The 19,470-nt window shown below is 38.7% G+C and overlaps 1 protein-coding gene across 1 annotated transcript in view; it reads left to right on the top strand.

Annotated features, from left to right (window-relative positions):
- Window positions 1-19,470, top strand: part of GRID2 (glutamate ionotropic receptor delta type subunit 2) — a 1,185,302-nt gene that overhangs the window by 1,162,372 nt on the left and 3,460 nt on the right. The window lies entirely within an intron of this gene.

The following is a 19,470-nucleotide window of genomic DNA, read 5'->3' as shown; positions in this document are numbered from 1 at the left end:
AAGTGGGAGGGTGGGTCTGGAAGATGGATTCCAGGAGGTCAATGAGGGCCTGAGGTTTCTCGGAGTGCGGTGGGGTGTGGGGCTTCCAGTCCAGAAGGTCAGTGGTGGAAAAGGACTGGTAGCACAGGACTGGCTGCCCTGGCTGAAGGGACCCATCGTCTGTAACCTGCACCGGACCTCGCACCTCACGCAGGGTCACCTGGAGGGCTGCAGTTGGGGCCTGAGATGACCGTAGCCCGAGGGCGAGGGGAGTGTCGGCACCAGGTTGGTCTGGAACTGGTGGCGGGGAGACTGACGGTGGCGGGTGCCTGGTGGACTCGGGGTACTTCGGGAGGGGTCACAGTAGGGATGTAGGGTGGTGGTGGTCCATCCTCTTCAGGAGCTTCCTGATAGATGGGCGTGGACAGTTTGGAGTCTCGGATCCTTTGGGCCACAAACACTCTGCTCTGTCCCTTATTAGCACAGAACGGGACCCCAGGGGGCGTGGACTGAGCAACCTCTAGCCATGAATCACGTAAGGGAATTGGCCGGGGTGGCCGGGAGTCCTGGTCACGAGTCCCCAGACTGCTTGCGCGGTGGGGAGGTCCACGGTCTCTGCTGGGGGCCAGGCGCCCGAACGTGGGCCGTTCCTGTTCACAGCGGCCCTGAGTCCACCGGGACTCAGCGTGACGCCAGTCTCCCGTCAGACCCTTCTCGAAGCTCTGTAGCGCGCATTTAGGGGCTGCAGGCCTAGACTCGACCCGCCCATCCCAGACCCCGGACCGGCGTCGCAGCTTCACAGACGAAGGGGGCGTTTCTCTGGGTGTCCGCCTGGCCGCGTCCCTCAGGGGAACCGAGGCGCGTGGTGGCGAAGCTGTGCCCGCACAACCCGGCCCGGTCGCTCCCCTGGGCAGTGACTCACCGCTGTGCCCCGCCGCAGAGCCGCAGGTGGGGACCCTCAGTGCCGGCCGCAGCGTGGAGCCGCGGACGGTCGCGCTCACTCGCTCACTCACACGGGCGGAGTCCCAGTTCCCGCCCTGGGACGCCCCTGCTCTCGGGAGGGGACGAAGCTCCTCTTCCGTCGTCTGACGGGCCTGGCTCGGGCGGTCCCGGGACCTCACCTGGTCGGAAGCTTCCAGACTGATTTGACTGGTCCGTCCGTCTGGCGAGTCCGGGCGAGTCCGGCCCCGCGGCTGACTGACGGGAGTTCCGGGGAGCGAAGATATTCCCCAAAATGGCGGTTGACGCCGGTTCCCTTCTGTCACCGCGGTCCCGCCGGTCGCTGTGCCCGGCCCGAAAGCGGTGGCTTCAAGAGGCCAGCGTGGTGGGTTTTCCTGGTCAGGGAACCAAAATGTTGCAGCAAGTGTTGCAGCGGGGGTCCGGAAGACAAACCGAGCGGCACACGGAGAGTCGGAGAATCAAGGCCGGGGGGGCTCACAGGGGCCTCGCCACCAAATTCTGAGCACCGTCTACCCGATTTTCCCCACTTTTATTAAGTTGGGGTGGTCCGAGGGGCGGGGTACCAGGTGTAGGTTAGTAGATGTGTCACCAATAGGTTAATATCATGTTGATGCGCCAGGCAATAGATTTAGCGTTATGTTGACGCCAGGCCGTAGACCAGTTTGATGGGCCAGGTGACAGGTGACTATTATGCCGATGTGGTCTGGGGGTCTCTGGTGCCTGCTGCACCGAGTAACAGATTGGAGGGTCTCCCTCGTCAGTAGATGGGGTAAAGATAGAATGTGGACGACTGTAGGAGTTTTAGTGAGCCAGACCTGGAGATGTACACATCACTTCTGCCCATGTTCCAGTGGCTTGTCACAGGGCCTCATCAAAATAGTTTTCATAAGCATCTGACCCGACTACCCATAGAGGCATAGCCCTGTTAGGAGGCTTTGTAATAATCTAAGCATGGAGGAATAGCAGACTAAATAAAACAAATAGCAGTAGAAATGAAAAGGAAAGCCTGTTGGAAGAAAAATCAACAGAATTTGAATTTAGATCAAGGACGATGAACAAGCTTCTGTCTAAAACACAGCATTAAAAAGAATGGTGAGCTCAAATTCAGGGTGTCAGGGCTACTCTAACTACCCTATCTGAAGCTGACACTGTTTCAAGCCAACATGCCCGTTTGCCCTTATGCGGCTCAATTCTTTTTCTATACCACATGTCGCCTTCTAACTTAAGACGTAATTTGCTTACTTGTTGTTGTTGTCTTTCTCTTTCCACTCTAACATAAGCAAATTGAGGGCAGGGGTTCTCATTGTTTAGTTCATTACTCTTTCTTCAGTGCCAAGAACATTATCTGCTATATGAGGGTCATTGGATTATTACTTGTTGAATTATTTAATGGCATGATTGATTAACAGAGGTCCATTATGGTCCAAGTTCAAGTTGAAATGCATGCATGTATTTACTAATGCTGGCCTAGATATGGTAAGAGAAGGAAGACTCAAACACCATGACAAAGGTTCAAGGTGGATGTCTAGAGGAACAGTAGACTTGGAGAAAATATTTTGCATATGGAATAAAAGATGGTTTTTGGCTTTAGATGCATCATATTTGAGACAAAGAGAAAATATCCAAGTGTACATACTCAGCAAGATATTGAAAGTGTAAAGACTGGGTTTAAGCAAAACATTGAGAATTGGAGTCTCAGGATGAGAAATGATAATAAGAGTTTCAGTTCTCAACACAGGAAAAAATGATAAGCATGTGAGCTGAGGGATATCTTAATTAGATTAATTTAATAATTTCACAATGTACACATATATCAAAATGTTACATTGTAGACTCTCTCTATATAGTCAATTACACCTTAATAAATCTGGAAGAAAAAAGATAATAAGAATCTAGGGATAAGAAAATGGAAAGTTACGCAATGGGCAATGAAATGCTAAACACAAATTATATGATCTAGGGCACATTCAGTGATATTTAATCTAGTGGTTTCCTATTAGATAGAATAACAGCATCAAACTTAATTCTGTGAAAAAATACTCCCATAGGGTACATCTGTACTGCATGATTTAATCAGTATGAGTGTACTCATATAAAGTGTACCATACACAATAGAAAACAAAGTTTTTCTCATGGTTCTCCCATTGAAAAATGATCAGCATCTAAGCCCTCTTGTGGTAGTTCTGCATAAAACAGGCACAGCTCTCCAGAAATATTCCATGACAACAGGGAGGAAGAACAAATCTTGTGTCTTTGGGCAACAGAGAAATAACCTTTTTGACTCCCATAATATTTCTTTTCCTCATATCCATCCCACCCTCAAAGCAATATTATCCACACATGAATAATAGTAATACTGGCAAAAATCAGGTCAACAAATTCAAATGCCAGGTAGGTTACCCAAAATGTTTTATAACTCAAATTCTCAACAAGGAGCCATATAGATGATTTTTTTAATTGCTATATTAAATGCCTGAATTTTTAAATTTCATTTAAATTAACTATTATGAAATTTAATAGGAAATAAGTCAAACTGTGATTAATGCCATATCTATATGTAAAAAAATATTTAGAAATATTGAAGATAATGCTCAAGCTTCACATCAATTGCTAATTAGCTTTTTTAATAAAGCAATTGTTAACCTTCTAGCTATGACTTCAATTCATAGAATAGTTAGCCTAATATTGAGCTAATGCTTCTTATTAAATTAAGACATTCAGATTTGGGGAGTATAAATTGTATTCAATATTATATTTAGAAGAAGATTTTTAAATATGCACCATGTCTTCAGTGTCAAAATTATTCTTCTGATTATGTATTAAAATATGTTTTAGCTTAAATATGTCTAAAACTTTAGGAAGTTTTAGCAGCATTACAAAAAGATCATATCCAAAGTTGAAAATCAGTGAGGCAAGCTTGTTGATAAAAGCTCTATCAAACTAACACTGAAACTATAGACTTTGAAGGCTGAAAAAAACCCTTTTATTTTTGTTAAAGAAAAAAAACTTTAAAGATATTTTCATATTTTTAAAGTTTTATCTACTAAAATGTTTTCATTTTTCAAATTAAAAATAGAAGCCAAAAAAGAGATAGAGACAGTTCCTGACACCATGGACATTTAATGTGTGCTAAAGTAGTGACAATTACAGAGCCACACTGACAGAGTCCCTTTTTTTTTTTCCACAAGTTCTTTAGGGAAAACACTGACTTTTGTCCTCCTCTAATATATTGTGACTCCCTGCTGTCTTTTGTGAAGCCAGATGGTGGCGCTGTAGTACCATCTGTTGAGATTTCAACTTTTAATTCTGTTTTCTATAAGCAATAGCATTTGGTGAAAAGACTAGGCCTTCTTTTGAAAAAGAAATTACTTTAAGCACACTTCATTCTTCTCTTTAGTGATAGGTAAGCCCTCCATTCAAGCCATTTAGGTGTTTTTTTATGTTTACCCTGTGTACGAGCATGTATGTATCCAAAATTTGTAAATATAGGTGACTTGTGGCATGTTTTCCAAAGAATTGAGAGTAGGTGGCAGGATTTTGTCTCATAGTTGTTTTTTGGTTCATGACAATAAAAATCAAAATAATTTGGTATATTTTGTCCATATTATTTTCATATATTCATAATTTCTAAATAAAATCTTAAAACACCTCCAAGACTCAATCCACTTGCCCAGATCTTCAGAAAACAAAGACTTATCAGCAAAAGTTAACTGAATTTTAATCTCACATCTTTCTTTAACCCTCCAAATGCTTTTGGTGAGAATGCTTGTTTCTAAAGAAAATGCTGTTAGGAGGTTAGTTTGGTGGCCCACCCGTCCCTGCCTCTAATTTTCCTCAACAACTCTCTTATGTGCTCTTCATCTCTTTAAGCCACCTTCGTGAAAGTCTGAGTTTTATTGACTTACACCCCAAAACTGAAAACTGAGTTGGCTAATGCAGAATTATGAATGGGACCATTTTCTTTCTCATCTATGTTGCTATCAGTTTTCTTCTCCTTTTTACCTTTGTTCAACCCAAGACAAAAATCACCCTGGGTAAAAACCCTACCATTACCCCTTCTATCCCACCTTTAGTTCAGAGTAAAGCAAATGACAGGACAACATAAATCAATGCCACAACTGGAACGTCAGGTCCAGGCAGACATAATGCAGGTGAAAAATGAATTCAAGAAGGAAAACTCATCAGAAACAGGCCACGTGCAATTTTAGAGTCTATACAACAGGGGCCTTTGTGACCCAGGTTATAGCCTCAGTCTCACCCAGGTTATCTCCACGGCTGATGGGGGTGGGGAGGTCGATTCATGATCGTTTGTGAGTGTCCCACCTGTTCCTCTGTCCACTGCCACATGCATGCTCCAGGTAGACCCTTTAAAAAGCCCACTAGACTTCAGGTTCCACAGATGTTCCGGACTCTCCTAGGTAAATTGTGAAGCAGTGTATACGCAATTTAGCCACAGTCCTTTGTAACCACCTTTTGAACCTATTTTTTCAATGGAAAATATGTTCTTTTCTAAATAAAACCTTAGGCTGATTGCCACTATACCAAACAAATGAAAGCAGCATTTTCAACATGTTTATGTTATAACTTAAAATTCAGGAAATTTACTTATTGAAAGGCAATAAATGAAAGAAAAAAAAAAAAGAATGACTCTTCTAGACCAAAGACTGAGCATTCCACTTATTTTGGTGTTTTGATGGACTCACGTACAAAAGCTGGATAAGAATGTGTCTATACCACAGAATTTGAGGGAAGCCACTTCTAGTCTGCTTTGATGATGCTGGACATCTCTATGAGATAAGAAAAAATTACACTTGGAGTAATTGGATTCTGATAATGAACTTGGAAACATTGATTTATAACACACTTCAAAGACCATTGTCCCAGACCCTTGCTCTGACTGTTTCCATCTAATTCTGTTTTGTTAGGCAACTTCTAACTCCTCCTATATGTGGAGTTGGTCTTCAGTGAACACTATTATTTTCTGATCTGGTTCTATGAGAATTCTAGCCATCACTGATGGTTGTCTACAATTTAACATGCCTCCTCTCTCTATTTCTAGTTTCCTAGTTCTAGTTGCCTTCTAAAATTGTAATATTGAGATGCACTGAAAAACAAATGATTTGAGAGAACACCTTTCCAAATTCCACGATGCTACTTAGTATAATCCTTTTGTGAACAACAGACATGAGTTGATCATTTTCTAATGAAAAATGGGGTAAACCCGATCCTCAAAGCTTTAGAAGCTCCAAGGATTCAAGAAAACAGACAGGAAATATGATAAACACCCTTTCTTCTTGGCATGTTTTTCTCATCCACTTTTCACATCTTTGTTCTCTTCTCTAGAGCCTTTCAAATCAAAAGGGGAAAATGAGGTTAAAAAAAAAAGAGAGAGAGAGGAGAAACATCAAGAATCTTGCCTTTTGCTAGAGGCCAGTTCTGGGTTATAATCCTAAACTAAAATTGAATTGTCCTTATAAGACAAAGCGATTCTTCTTTCTCCTATCTGCAGCAAAGAGAACAATAGGATTTACCTGATTGCAGACTTTCTTTAGGGAAGTCTGTGAATGAGATGATAGAATAGAATTCGTTTCCATTGTCAGTGCCTCTTCCAAACTATAAAATCAAAGTCCTAACAGCAACTCTATCAGGGTGTCCCTAATCTCGAGCATAAATGATAGGTTCCTTTTAGACGGCAGCGATACGTCTGTGGAGTTTTATTTCCAGGGAGACAGGGCAGGATTTGCTGCTATGCAGACTGAATAATGTTGGGAGCCAACATCGTGTCACATTTTGTGCGCACTTTCCAAAGATTAATCCAAGCGTTACAAATGGGACACAGACTGCCATTGTCCCCGGGACACTTTAATAACCCACACCTACAATATTCAACCTGTTGTTTGCATAGGGACAACTTTGGGGACACAAAAACCCACCAGAACGACCCGGGGAAAGGAGCCGTGGAGAGGAGGGGACCCAGGCGCCAGGGCACCGCAGCATCTCATCCTTCATGGCAAACGAGTCTGTGTGCAGTTTAGTTCATGTACGCCTGGGGCTGGGGGTCGCGCATCTTTGCTTTCTTCAAAGCCACTCAGAGAGCATTTCTCAAATCTGCTCCATGCTAAGTCGCTTTCTTCCTCACGCCCCACTTCGGCGGGGTTTGCCAACTTGCAGATAATTTTTGTTTTGTTTTGCATGATGCAGCTCAAATTAAGCCACATTATTCCCCTCGGACATAAATGGTGCCTGGCCAGCTTCTCCTTTTATTTTTTTTCCTCCCCATCCCCCTCCTTTGCTAGCAAATTCCTTGCATCTGTTGTTCGACCGGGATATTCTTCCCGAATGCAAGACTTAGGAGAAAGCCTCAGGATGAAAAGATTGCGAGGGGAAGATGAGAAGAGCTAATAATCTTCGCATTCCGCAACTTACCATCTTTAAGTACTCCTGGAAAGTGCTTATTATAACAACCTTACCTTAGAAATCAAACTCTGACGGCCTAGCAGATCAGAACAGATAACTAAATTCCATAAGGAGTTTAAAATAGCAGCAACCTATTCTTCATATTAAAAAGATAGTTTTAGCATAAGGAGAAAAAATATTTAAGAGCTACATTGAGCAGAATCATAGTTATGATATACTTCATCTCAGATATTTTGAACAGTGTCATAACAAAAACTTTTTTCTTTTCACAATACATTATTACCATAGTATATAGTTATATGACTGTCACAGGCAGAAAAAAATTCAAAACCAAGAGAAATTTTTAAAGAAAAATACTTTGGGGAAATCACAATAAGGCTAAAAGATTTACAGAAGCCCCATGAAGGAAAAGATTATGTATGTGTGCATATAATATATGTATATATTTATAATACTTACAAAAAGGAACCATATACAATTCACTTAAGTTTTTGCTTTCATGACAAGTTTCCATTAGGTGAAAAATTAACAAGAAACAGAAGAAATAAACTGAAAGCTAGAAATTTACATATGACTAAAGGACATATTCCTAAAATTTAAACTTAAGCTTGGTACTTATTTAAATAAGTATCAATAATTCCACAATAATATAACATTTTAAATTCATTTTTAGTGATAGGTATAATTTTTTAAATTAAAATTATTATATTTCTTTAATAGACTGTTTTTATTTTTATTGCCACTCTTATAACCAGGTAAAGGCAAGTGTCTTCTTCTGTAAATATTTGTAATCTTGAGATACAAAAAACAATATGATTTGCATAGGAACATGTCTATGATGTTAAGAGTCTTAAATGCAAATATATTATCAGCAATTAGTTCATGTGAAAAACACGTGCAGGTTGTTTTGACTTTACAAGCCTAGAATGAGGCCATAATGCAACACAGCTGGTGGGAGAAGAGGTCGAGGGGAGGTCCTGGAGGAAGCCCAGGTGGTTCTCTACTCAGAGTTTTCCACGGTTGAAATCAAGGTATCATCAGCTGAGCTGCATTCCTTTCTGGAGTCCAGGGTTCTCTTCCAAGTTCATGCGGTTGTAGGAAGAATTTAGTTCCATGCCAGTCATAGAACAGAGGCACCTGTTCTCCTGCTGGCTGTTGGTTGGGGGTCACTCACAGCTCCTACAGGTTGTCCACAGTTCCTGCCCAGGAACTAGAAAGGCCCCTGAGGCTTGGCATCTCTCTGACTTCTGGAACGGCCCAGTTCCTTTTAAGAGATCACCTGATTAGTCCAGGCCCACCATGATAATCCGACTTCTGACTAACTCAAGAGTTGACTGATTAGTAAACTAACCACAGGAGTGCTATCCCACTATAGTCACAAGTCCTGCCTACGCTCAAGGGGAGAGGATTATATAGAATTTATTATACGCCAGAGTGTGGGAATGTTGAAGGCCATCATAGAATTCCTCCTACCATAGATGATAATTACAGATAGTGAAATGGTTGTAAAAGACATAAAGTAGGAGACAGAGAAGAGAGGCCTTTTCTGATCTTTAAGAGTGGTCAGAAAAGGGCTGTCTGGGGCAGTATTCCTTGATCTGAGTTTTATGGGGCACAGGAGGAGCCAGTCGTGGAAATGTATTTCTAAACAAATGTTTTGCTATTTGAATTTAATATGCAGCCATGGAAGTACATTCTGACAAATGTGTCCTTAGGCAATGTTGTTGTCTTATGAACATCACAGAGTGTATTTACACATGCATAGCCTACTACACATCTAGGATAGCTCTTGCTCCTAGGCTACAAACCTGTACAGCATGTCACTGCACTCAATACTATAGGCAGCTGTAACACAGTGGTAAGTATTTGTACATCTAAACATTTCTAAACACAAAAAAGTACAGTACAAATATAATCTTACAGAACCACCATCATATACGTGGTCCATTGTTGATCAAAATGTTGTCATATTGTAATGTGGCAACTGATCATATTATTATAATATTGTTATAATATATACTATATATTACTATATACTGTATAGTATACTACTAATATACTATATATAGTAATATTGTTAAATCCACTTATGTATCAAAGTAGACACGATGGGGGGCGTGTTACGACAAGGAAATTCCTACTTTAATGCATGTTTTTAAATAAAACTTCTCTTCCTAGAAGCTCTAATTTGAGTTTCTCCAAGACAGAGAACTTGTGATGTGTTTGAGCTCATAACTGTGACCAGCCTTTCTAGGGGACCTACAGAGAAATGTGTCTCAGTAGCTATTGATGGGGCCGGGCGAGGTGGCTCACACCTGTAATCCTACCAGTCTGGGAGGCTGAGGTGGGCGGATCGCTCAAGGTCAGGAGTTCGAGACCAGCCTAAGCAAGAGCGAGATTCCCATCTCTACTAAAAAAAATAGAAAGAAATTAGCCGGACAACTAAAAATATATAGAAAAAATGAGCCAGGCATGGTGGTGCATGCCTGTAGTCCCAGCTACTCGGGAGGCTGAGGCAGGAGGATGGCTTGAGCCCAGGAATTTGAGGTTGCTGTGAGCTAGGCTGATGCCACGGCACTCTAGCCCGGGCAACAGAGTGAGATTCTGTCTCCAAAAAGCAAAATATATATATAACTATGAATGAGAAGATGCTGAAGTGGTTTGTCTTTGGAAAGATGCCACGAGAGTCCCCTACAAACTAACAATTATATTTATAATTTCATCATGTTGGTGGCCGGTGTCAAAACCACTCATGCATTTGCTCACAAAGCATCTGCGCTGGGATAATTTTGAAATATCATTTTGAGTTCTACCTTTTCTGTATTTTTCCCTCCTTCCCTTCTCCAACTGCAGAGCCAGGGCCCTGTGTGCCTCTTTGCCAGAGGGAGTTTGCAGAGGCCGGCTACTTTTTCTGTCTTTGGTAGAAACTTAAAAGCTATCAAAGAGATGACGTTAGGAAATCTGGAGAGACCGAGATGCCCGTGAGTTACTCTAAGGGCATTAAGATGGAAGAGGCAAAAACAATTTCCCCAGAATAAAAAACAAGGGGGGTTGGGGAGAGTCACCGGGCTGGGGAGAGGGCACTGTCAGTGAAGGGGGACCTTCAGGGGTGACAGGAGCTTGGAGGGGAGGCTCTGTGGCGTGGGATCCCAGTCTTTCCAAATAATCCTACATCCATAACGTGGCTGGAAGCAGAAAAGCCATTAGACTTGAAAGAGACCCTCCCCTCAGCCTGAGACAATGAGAATCAGTGTGGATCCACGTCCAGACGAACGTTCTAGAAAAGATGGCTGTGTTTAAGACGCCAGGACCTTCACACAAACCCGGCTGTAGGGCCCATGGAGGAGATGAATTAGAACCTCAGTAATGGCTGTGATTGAATTCCCCGAGTCACATTTAAGTCCTCATGTGAGTTGGTTGCTAACAAGTTCCGTCCCTATTAACCCATATCCAAGCAGCAGAACTTTCCTTATGTAAATTATTGACAACACAGAATAAGTTTTACTAGTGTAGCTGGTGTGAAGCATGTCTATACCTTAGAGATTTCAGTCTTTACCTTCTCAACTGCCTCTTCCTACCCTCAGCATTGAGACTGGGGCATGGTGGAAAGAGAGCTGGACCAGGAAGCCAGAGCCCTGGGTTTGTTCCTGTGCATGCCATTTGTTCAGTGCTCTTACTGTGCAAGCGTGCTGGGTTTACATAAATAACCCCACTTCCTGCCTTTTACATTCCAAGAGTGGAGACAGGCATGACAGAGAGAAAAGCAGGTGACAGGCAGGGTGGCACAGTGGGTACTCACCCAGGCTCAGAAAACAGGAGTTCAAATTTCAGCGCTTCCACTGCTTAGCTGTCTGATCTTGGGCAAACCGTTTAAAGATCCTCAACCTTAGATATCTCACATGATAAATAGTTTCCACCGTTAATAGGATCTATTAATGATTCTTGTCTCATGAACTATGAGATGAAATGGTGTTTATAAAAGTTTGTTATAAATAAGTCATTGCAATGCAATGTGTTAGGTACTATAGTATTGTATTTATTTATGTCATTCTGCATCTATTCTTTCAGTCAACACATCTTTATTGAGGGCCTACTGTGTTCCCAGATTTGAGTGACAAAAGTCATAAACTCTCCAAGATCATGTCTGCTTTGTAAAATGAGAGATTTGAAACAGATAAACCCTAAGACCCTAAAACTTGGTCATGAGCTCAAGGCGAAACTGGATAGAGCACCAGCCCACTGCTTTTTTGGGGTTTTTTTTTTACAAAAATCTTTAGATTATATCCACAAATACATAGTTGAGGACAGGAAGAGAGAATAGAAACAAACAAACAAACAAAAAATACCAGAAAATAGTAAATTGAGCCAAGTGGCTCTTTATTTTTTAAATAAATAGAAATAAAACTTTTGGAAGTTAATAACTAAAATTTTGAATAATTGGCTTATTAGACAATTTTAGTAAATGAAATAGTGACTGTGTGGTTATCTGGCAAATTTAATCAATAAGGGTTATCAATCAGCATTATTTAGATAAATATGGTATCTCGAATATACCCTTTGATTCTTTATGTAATTAAAAGTTTAATTCCAAATCCAATTGAATTCAGTCAACTAATTTCTAATCCAATTGCTATGTTTTGCTTTTGTTTTTTAAAAAAAACTATTTAAATACATTCATAGGTATCTGTTTTCCCAAGAGATTTCTGTAAACAGGATGTTAAATTTTCAGTGAGACACTCGGGAGATCTTATTTTAGTCCCCAGTCAAATAAATGGAAACATTTCTAGGTCTAGAACTCATCCATCCATTTTAAAAGGCTGAATTTCTCTTACATTTGTATATTTTTACAACTAAAAGCACCTGTGTTTCCAGGGTTTGGGTTAATCCATGGAGCAGGTATCAGTTCGGTACCTGACATACCAAATTTGTATGTAATTGCACAGGTTGAAGGTAACATCCCCAGCAGAAAGAAGCAGTAGAAAACAATCGTAGCCATAGCCAGACAAGTTTTCTAGCACAATTAAAATCTATGATGTGACAATGAGCACGATGCAGTGTGATAGCAATCCTGTGTAAAGTGGAGGGCTTGTGCTTTGCTCCTTCAGAACCGTGGCTGTTGGTGACATTTACAAATGAGGATGGGAAAATCATAGAACCCTTTGTGAGAAGCCACCGCCAGCCACAAAGCTGGAACGTGTGGCAATGTCTGACATGCACCTGTGCATTTTATCAAATTGAAGATCAAACAACTTGGAAACATCCAATTTCTGATATGTAACACTGAGGAAAGAAATAGAATTAGTTGATGTTACATCAGAGACGAAAATACTTCTTTTATACTCCTCTATGTGTGTTTGTATTATATTAAAAGTTTGGTTTTTATTTAAGTAAGAAAAGCTCCCATTAAACTTTCCAGACCTAATTTAAATAGGTATTGGGAATTCCAACTTTTACTAATTTTTTTACATTATTTATAGATATTTGCACACATATTCATAAATAGTAGCCTAGCTACATATGGAGGAAACTCAAGACACATGGTAGTTATAAAGGTGATTTTGCAATTATCCCCAGTTTGTTAAAATAATCCTCCCATATTATTGTTAAAAATATGTATCTTACCAATATTTGAATAATTGAGTCATTTTTCTCTCTTTCTTTTAAGCTGTGGATTTACATAGCAAAGTTGACATTGTGGTAATTAGCTGGTTGATTTGTTTTATAAGCATAAAACATATTGAAAAACATTGAACAAATTCAGTGATACCACTAATTCTTTTCCTAGGAGTTAATAGGTAATGTTATTTGCACAAACATATAATTACTGCTCAATATACTTACTAAACTGAATCAAATTTAATTGAAAATAATCAATTGTTTGCAGGTCAAATTTCTATTTTTCCCAAGATCCACTATTCAGCTAGTAACAAACTATTTTTTCAGTAAGCTTAGCAATATACACTCATGTGAGTGAATTCAACTCCCCATGCAAAAGTAATATAGCTAATTTATACAGATTGGTTTTCTAAACCAATCAAACAAACCAGATAATTACCAAATTTCTAGTTAAGTTTGCATTTCCAATTGTTTTAATTTTAAAAATAAAAGGTTTGCTTTAGAGACCTGGGCAAAAATTACATTGAACTATTATTTAAAATTTAGTGTTAGTTAGAAGTTTTAAGGTAAGTTTTGTGTGTGTGAACTTAAACTGCATTGTTTTTCCTTATTTTGTTTTTGTTTTTTATTTTCAGTTCCAAGTTCTAATTCAGTGACATAGTCCTGAAAGATTTGTCACATAAAGTATGATATGTGAGTAAACAGAGATATTTTAATAATAAAATATAACATTATTTTATTAAATATTTTTAATTTATGAAAATAGAAATGCTGATGTCTGATATAAAATAATTAACCTCTTCTTTCTAGACTTTCTATTAATAACATAGATAGTGCCTTCTAACAGCAGTTTTACAATACTGACAGCAGCATTTGTTTCAATTTTATGAACAAGTAAATAGTTAAAGCACTGCACTTTCTTATGTCACTTTTTAACGGAAAGTAATAATGACAAGTAGGATAGCTAAGGACCATGCACTACTGAAAATCTCAGATATGTTCATGCCATAACAGCAGTAAAACAGAAACAAATTAATTTATAATTATAGGAGCAATTCAGTTAACCTGATGAATATATAAATGCATACAGACATAACTCAGCATAAATTACTATCATGGGCTCAACCCAAGATAAAAAAAAATCTCACCAAATGCCTACTCTGCAATGAAATTGTATTGTAAATACCCCTTTAAAATCGTGGATGTAGAATATATTGCATGCGTGCCTCCCTCCTACAGGTTTTGATGTTTTAGGGGGGAGAGAGAAAACCCAGCTCCTAGGCCTAAAACTTTCTGTCTATTGTACAGTAGCTGTTTCAGACCTGTGTGCTTATGTTTCCGATTCCTGGGAAGTTCTCTTTGCCACAGGGCATGCCCTGAAACACATCAAAAGAACCAAGTTCTACAAAAGAAAAAAGAAACTCAAGTAGGCTTGAACATACAAAGAGAGGGAGAAAGAGATGAGAAAGGGGCCAGGCGGAGCGTTGAATACAAAATGAGTTCAGCCAACCCCAGGAGCTCTTCATCACTTACATTTATCTTATTCTGGGAGAGGGGCGTCAAAACCAGCCCTGACATAAACCACCCACTGCCATTGACTTTGACTCCATGTGTGAGTGAGTATCTGTGTGTGTGTGTGTGTATTGTACATTAAAAGGAACAGATTTCACAAGGCATCACTGTTACCTCCCAAGAATCAAAAAGAAACGAAAACATTTAAAAACACAAATGATCAAAGTCCCAAAGAAATACATTTGGCATGATTTTCACTTACTCTACAGTGTTTATACTGAAATCTTCTAATTGTGCATTGCTTTAACACCTTTACTGCAGTATTTATATTATACCTTCTGTACTTATCATAAAGCACATGAGACTTTCAATTTCTACTTGCAATGTTTTGTGCATGCTTAATATTTTAGGGCAAAACTCATGATTAAAATCTCTGCAACAAGATAGATTCTGCATGATAAGCAAAAAAAAAAACATAATTACTATCCCACTGGGATCATGGTCTTGAATGTCTGCACAAATTTTCTAGAGAAAGAAAGTGTAGTATCAGGCCTGACCTCACTATAGTCCTGCAACAGAATGGCCTTTACATTGTGGTGGTTTGGAGGTAAGTAAATTAATAGTGAATGGGAAGAGATGAACTTGCACCAGAGAGGAGAGAGAGAGAGAAAGTGCTATCAAATAGACTTTTCTAATTTAGAAATATTTAGAAACATTACATAAGGGGCACATTTAGAACTTCAGTATAAGCTTCTGTTATCAAGAATGACTATTATAAATATAGTAGGTTCAAGATTGTTCTCAATGCATGGGATGCCATAATATGATATGTGGATAGTGATTTCCTAGCAGAACAATTTAATAGTATATATATATGTGTGTATATATATATGCACACTATATTGTATTAATTTTAGTTTTTGTCTACCACAGACTTTCTGATTTCTGCTTTATTGTGTTTGCATTCCTTTGATCTCTCTAGACTGCTGGTATGCCTTCATTATTATATAATAATTTTCATGCATTGCTTTTGTTAATTAGTATTCGATAGGAAAACTAAATGTTTTTAAAGAAAAGATTTATGCAAAAAGTCACAAGCACATTTAGGTGAGTGTGTCAGGTTTTCTTAGTAGACTATCCGAGAGCCTTACTTAAACAGCGTGTTTCAGTCACCCAGCAATCTGGAACAAAAGGTAGAATCTCCATGTCCTGTTTATATGCAGTGGAATGTTGCAGACTTAAAGAACAACAGTGATCTTTCAATGCATTTGAGGGCCTTCCTGTTTTGATTTTCTTCCATTTTTTAAGCAAATAAAATAATTAAAAATGTCAAACAATTTAGAGTTTGGAGTAAATCACACTCAACCCTGATTTTGTGGCATGTCAGCGCTATCAGAATAAAATGATATCATTTCACTATGATTACTATAATGGATTATCCCCAAAGCTTGTCTTGAGAGAAGGAGAAAGAAAGAAAAACAACAATGATAAAAAGAAAAATCAAACGTGAGTTACAGTTCTGAATCTTGCTAATCCTGGCTCAATATTTTTCCTCCTTCAAAGCCGGACTTTTTTCTAATATACCACACAGATTTCTTATATGATTTTCTATGGCTACTTTTTTTGTTTGTTTGTATGTTTTACTTTTTTCTGATGGCATTTAAACCACTACAAAGTGTAACTGCAGCAGTGAAATAAGCAGACAGATGACCTCCCTAAAGATTAAAAACAAAAACAATGTAAAAACTGCCATCACCAGCACACTACATCCAATCTCCAGCGGTTGTATGTGATCTTTCATGGCTGTACAGCTCATATATCGTCAATGTTAGGGAGAAATGAGGGAAAAAGCACATAACAGCCTTTGTGTGACCCTCAGAATTCTGAGGGTTCTTCACTTTGCACGTTTTACAAGCCCTAAGGTCAGTCTCAGCTACCATGACACCCCGAATGTCTTGGTGTTCCTGGCAGGCAGCAACTTGCCTTTGGGGACAATCACAGGCCGTGGTCTTGGGTGTGCCCTGAACTGGCACTTCCTGGCTTCCTAAAGTGTCCTGTCTTCATAGAGGGAAGTCCTCCTCCATATGACTGGTGTGGCTATATTTTAAGCAGCATGTTATTAAACCACTTGAAAAGCTAAGCATTTTTAAAAGCAGGCTCCAAGCTATTGGAGATACAACACTCATCTTTTCCAATAATATATTTCATGATTTTCTCAAAATTCAAATAAGCCAAAACCAATCTTTTCTTCTATTGCTTCTATCTATCTATCTGTCAAAAGAACATTCACTGCATCTCCAGCATTAACTGGAGCTAAGAACATCAGCTCCGAAGTTGGGTAGAGTTAGCTCCAATCTTGACTGTGCTGCTTCCTAGCATCGAGACTTTGAGCAAATTTCTCAACGCAAATCTATTTCCTTATCAGTCAATGGAGATATTAATCTTTCCCATCCCCTAGAATTGCTGTGGGGAATAAATGCAATTAAATTAGAGACAAAACCGATCTGTAATAATCCTTCACTAAATTTTAGCTATTATTATTAAACTTAAAATAATCTCTGGTTCATGCTTCTGCTTGATCCTTTGCTATCAGTCAGCTGCAGAGAATAATCTACTTGGCATTTGTGCTTTTTTGCTTTTGCTTTCCATTCTTAGTGCCTCAAACTTGGTTCTACAGACTCTCATCTCCACAAAATTAGATTGCTTTAACAATGCCTGTGCTTCTCCACTTGTGATGGGGTTATCTCCCAATAAACCCATCATCGTCAAGTTGGAAAATTGTAGGTCAAACCATTATAATTCAGAGACCGTTTGTAATTTCAATTGATCTTCTCATTTATCTTCACTTCACTCTAACCTATATATCACTGCCAGTTTGATTTTTCATAAATAGTGCTTTTGATAGTTCTGTCCACTGCTATTGAAAATCTTTACTCATTTCCTCTTTCCTATCCTTCTGCCTGGTTTTCAAGAGCCTACACATTCTAATTCTGCTCAATCCATACATTATTCCTTGATGCAAAATCTATTTTGCTGTAGATAATTTTCTTACAATTTTTTCATTGATTCCCTCTGATAGTCAACAAATATTTATTTATTGAAGGCCTACCGTGGACCACAGGCTATGGACACAAAGCATCCATAGATCTAAAAGTAGGATGTAAAAATAAATAGAATTTTTGTCCCTGCCATCAATGAGACTATCACAGACAATAGGGAATTAAACAATTCATTAGAATATGCCAGGTAAGAAGAACTCTAACATAAGTACAGTTGCCTAGCAATGGGGACATGTTCTAAGAAATGCATCCTTTTATTGTGGTGCAAATGTCACACATTGTACTCACACAAACCTAGATGGTATAGCCCACTACACACCTAGGTTATATGGTAGAGCCTATTGCTCCTAGGCTACAAATTTATACATCATGTTACTGTATTCAATACTGCAGGCAACTGTAACCCAATGGTAAGTATTTTTGTATCTAAACATATCTAAGCATAGAAAAAATACAGTAAAAATATGATATTATAATCTTATGGGACCGTTGTTGTATATGTGGTCTGTTGTTGGCCAAAATGGCCCCTGGAGTATGACTATACAGGACTAATGAAAGAGAACTATACTACTATAACATTCTGCTCTTGGGTGGGAAGGCCTTAAAATATATTAGAATTAAATGACTATAGTATAACAAAGTATTGTTTATTGCACTACGTCCTGCTCTAGGAGCCCTAGGCTCCCATAAGTTTGTGTATTCTTACCCTAAATTAAAAACGCCCTCAACTTTTCAAAATCCTAGCCATCCCCTAAAACTAGTCCCACCTCTCCCATGATTTCTTTTTTCATGATATTTGATCTTCCTCTCTGGAACTACTATATCTATTAGTCTGCATTATTTAGGTTGGTACTTGGTGTGGAATCTTCAGGTGTTTGATATTGTTTTATACATGATGGATGTATCTCCCAACCAGGTTATGAGCCTATTAAGGGTAAAATTGATGTCTTATACATTTCCTATTTTCCAGAGTACCCAGCTTAATTCTGACACAATTGTAGTAATAAATAATTAGCAATTGCTTTATTTATTTTTAATGGAGAAAATGTGTAAATTTTTTAAAAGAGTATTTCTTCACGTTACTTGCTAGTCCAAAAATTCCCTAAAATCTGTTCCATGTAGCACCAGTTCTATAAGATGCTTATAAACATTACTAAAAAACTTAACTCCATGTTGAAATATTGGGGATACACTGAGTTAAACAGCTAAATAAAATTATTTAATACAGGACTACTCAGAGCCTTTAAAACTTATATAAGTTAAGTCTTTAAGAGAAATAGAAATTAGGCAGTGTTTCCCAAATCTACCTAATGAAAAAACCCAGTTTTTGGAATTAGTGTTCACAGGGCTCACTTTGGGAAATACTGATGTCTTCCAAGATCTTTAGAACTGATTTATACATTTACCTCCATAAAACCATTTGTATTAGCTTTCGCTAACCAATTAAAACTAACACTATTAGAAACTAACACTATAGAAACACTGAGTCTTACCTAGATTCTGAAACATTAGCAAAGATTTTGATAAATTTGAAACCTAGGCACAAGTTCTCCCAACAAGAACAAAGAGATAAGGATCACATTGATCCCTGCTGGGACCAACCAAAGATGCAAGATTTCTGCTGTTGATCGAAAGTTTTATAATTCTGTTATTTAATGGCTGAAATATGAGGTCTATCCCTTAGGTTTCAAAAAAGAGAGAAGTTTCTTATTTAAGAATGTATATTTCAATGAGCAGGCTAAAATGCACTTAACAATATCAAATTTGATTAGTGTTTACAACTTTAGTATGCTTTATGCATTTATTATTAATTATTAGTGATTTAATACATTGACTGCCACACTAGGAAAAAATTTTTTTCCATGGGGCCATAGTGTTTTATTATGAAAATAGAATAAAAACATTGAAAACACAGTGATCCTTTCTA

Source organism: Microcebus murinus, chromosome 29, assembly GCF_040939455.1.
Source record: "Microcebus murinus isolate Inina chromosome 29, M.murinus_Inina_mat1.0, whole genome shotgun sequence".
Taxonomy (NCBI): Eukaryota; Metazoa; Chordata; class Mammalia; order Primates; family Cheirogaleidae; genus Microcebus; species Microcebus murinus.
This window is presented reverse-complemented; position numbering and strand designations above follow the sequence as displayed.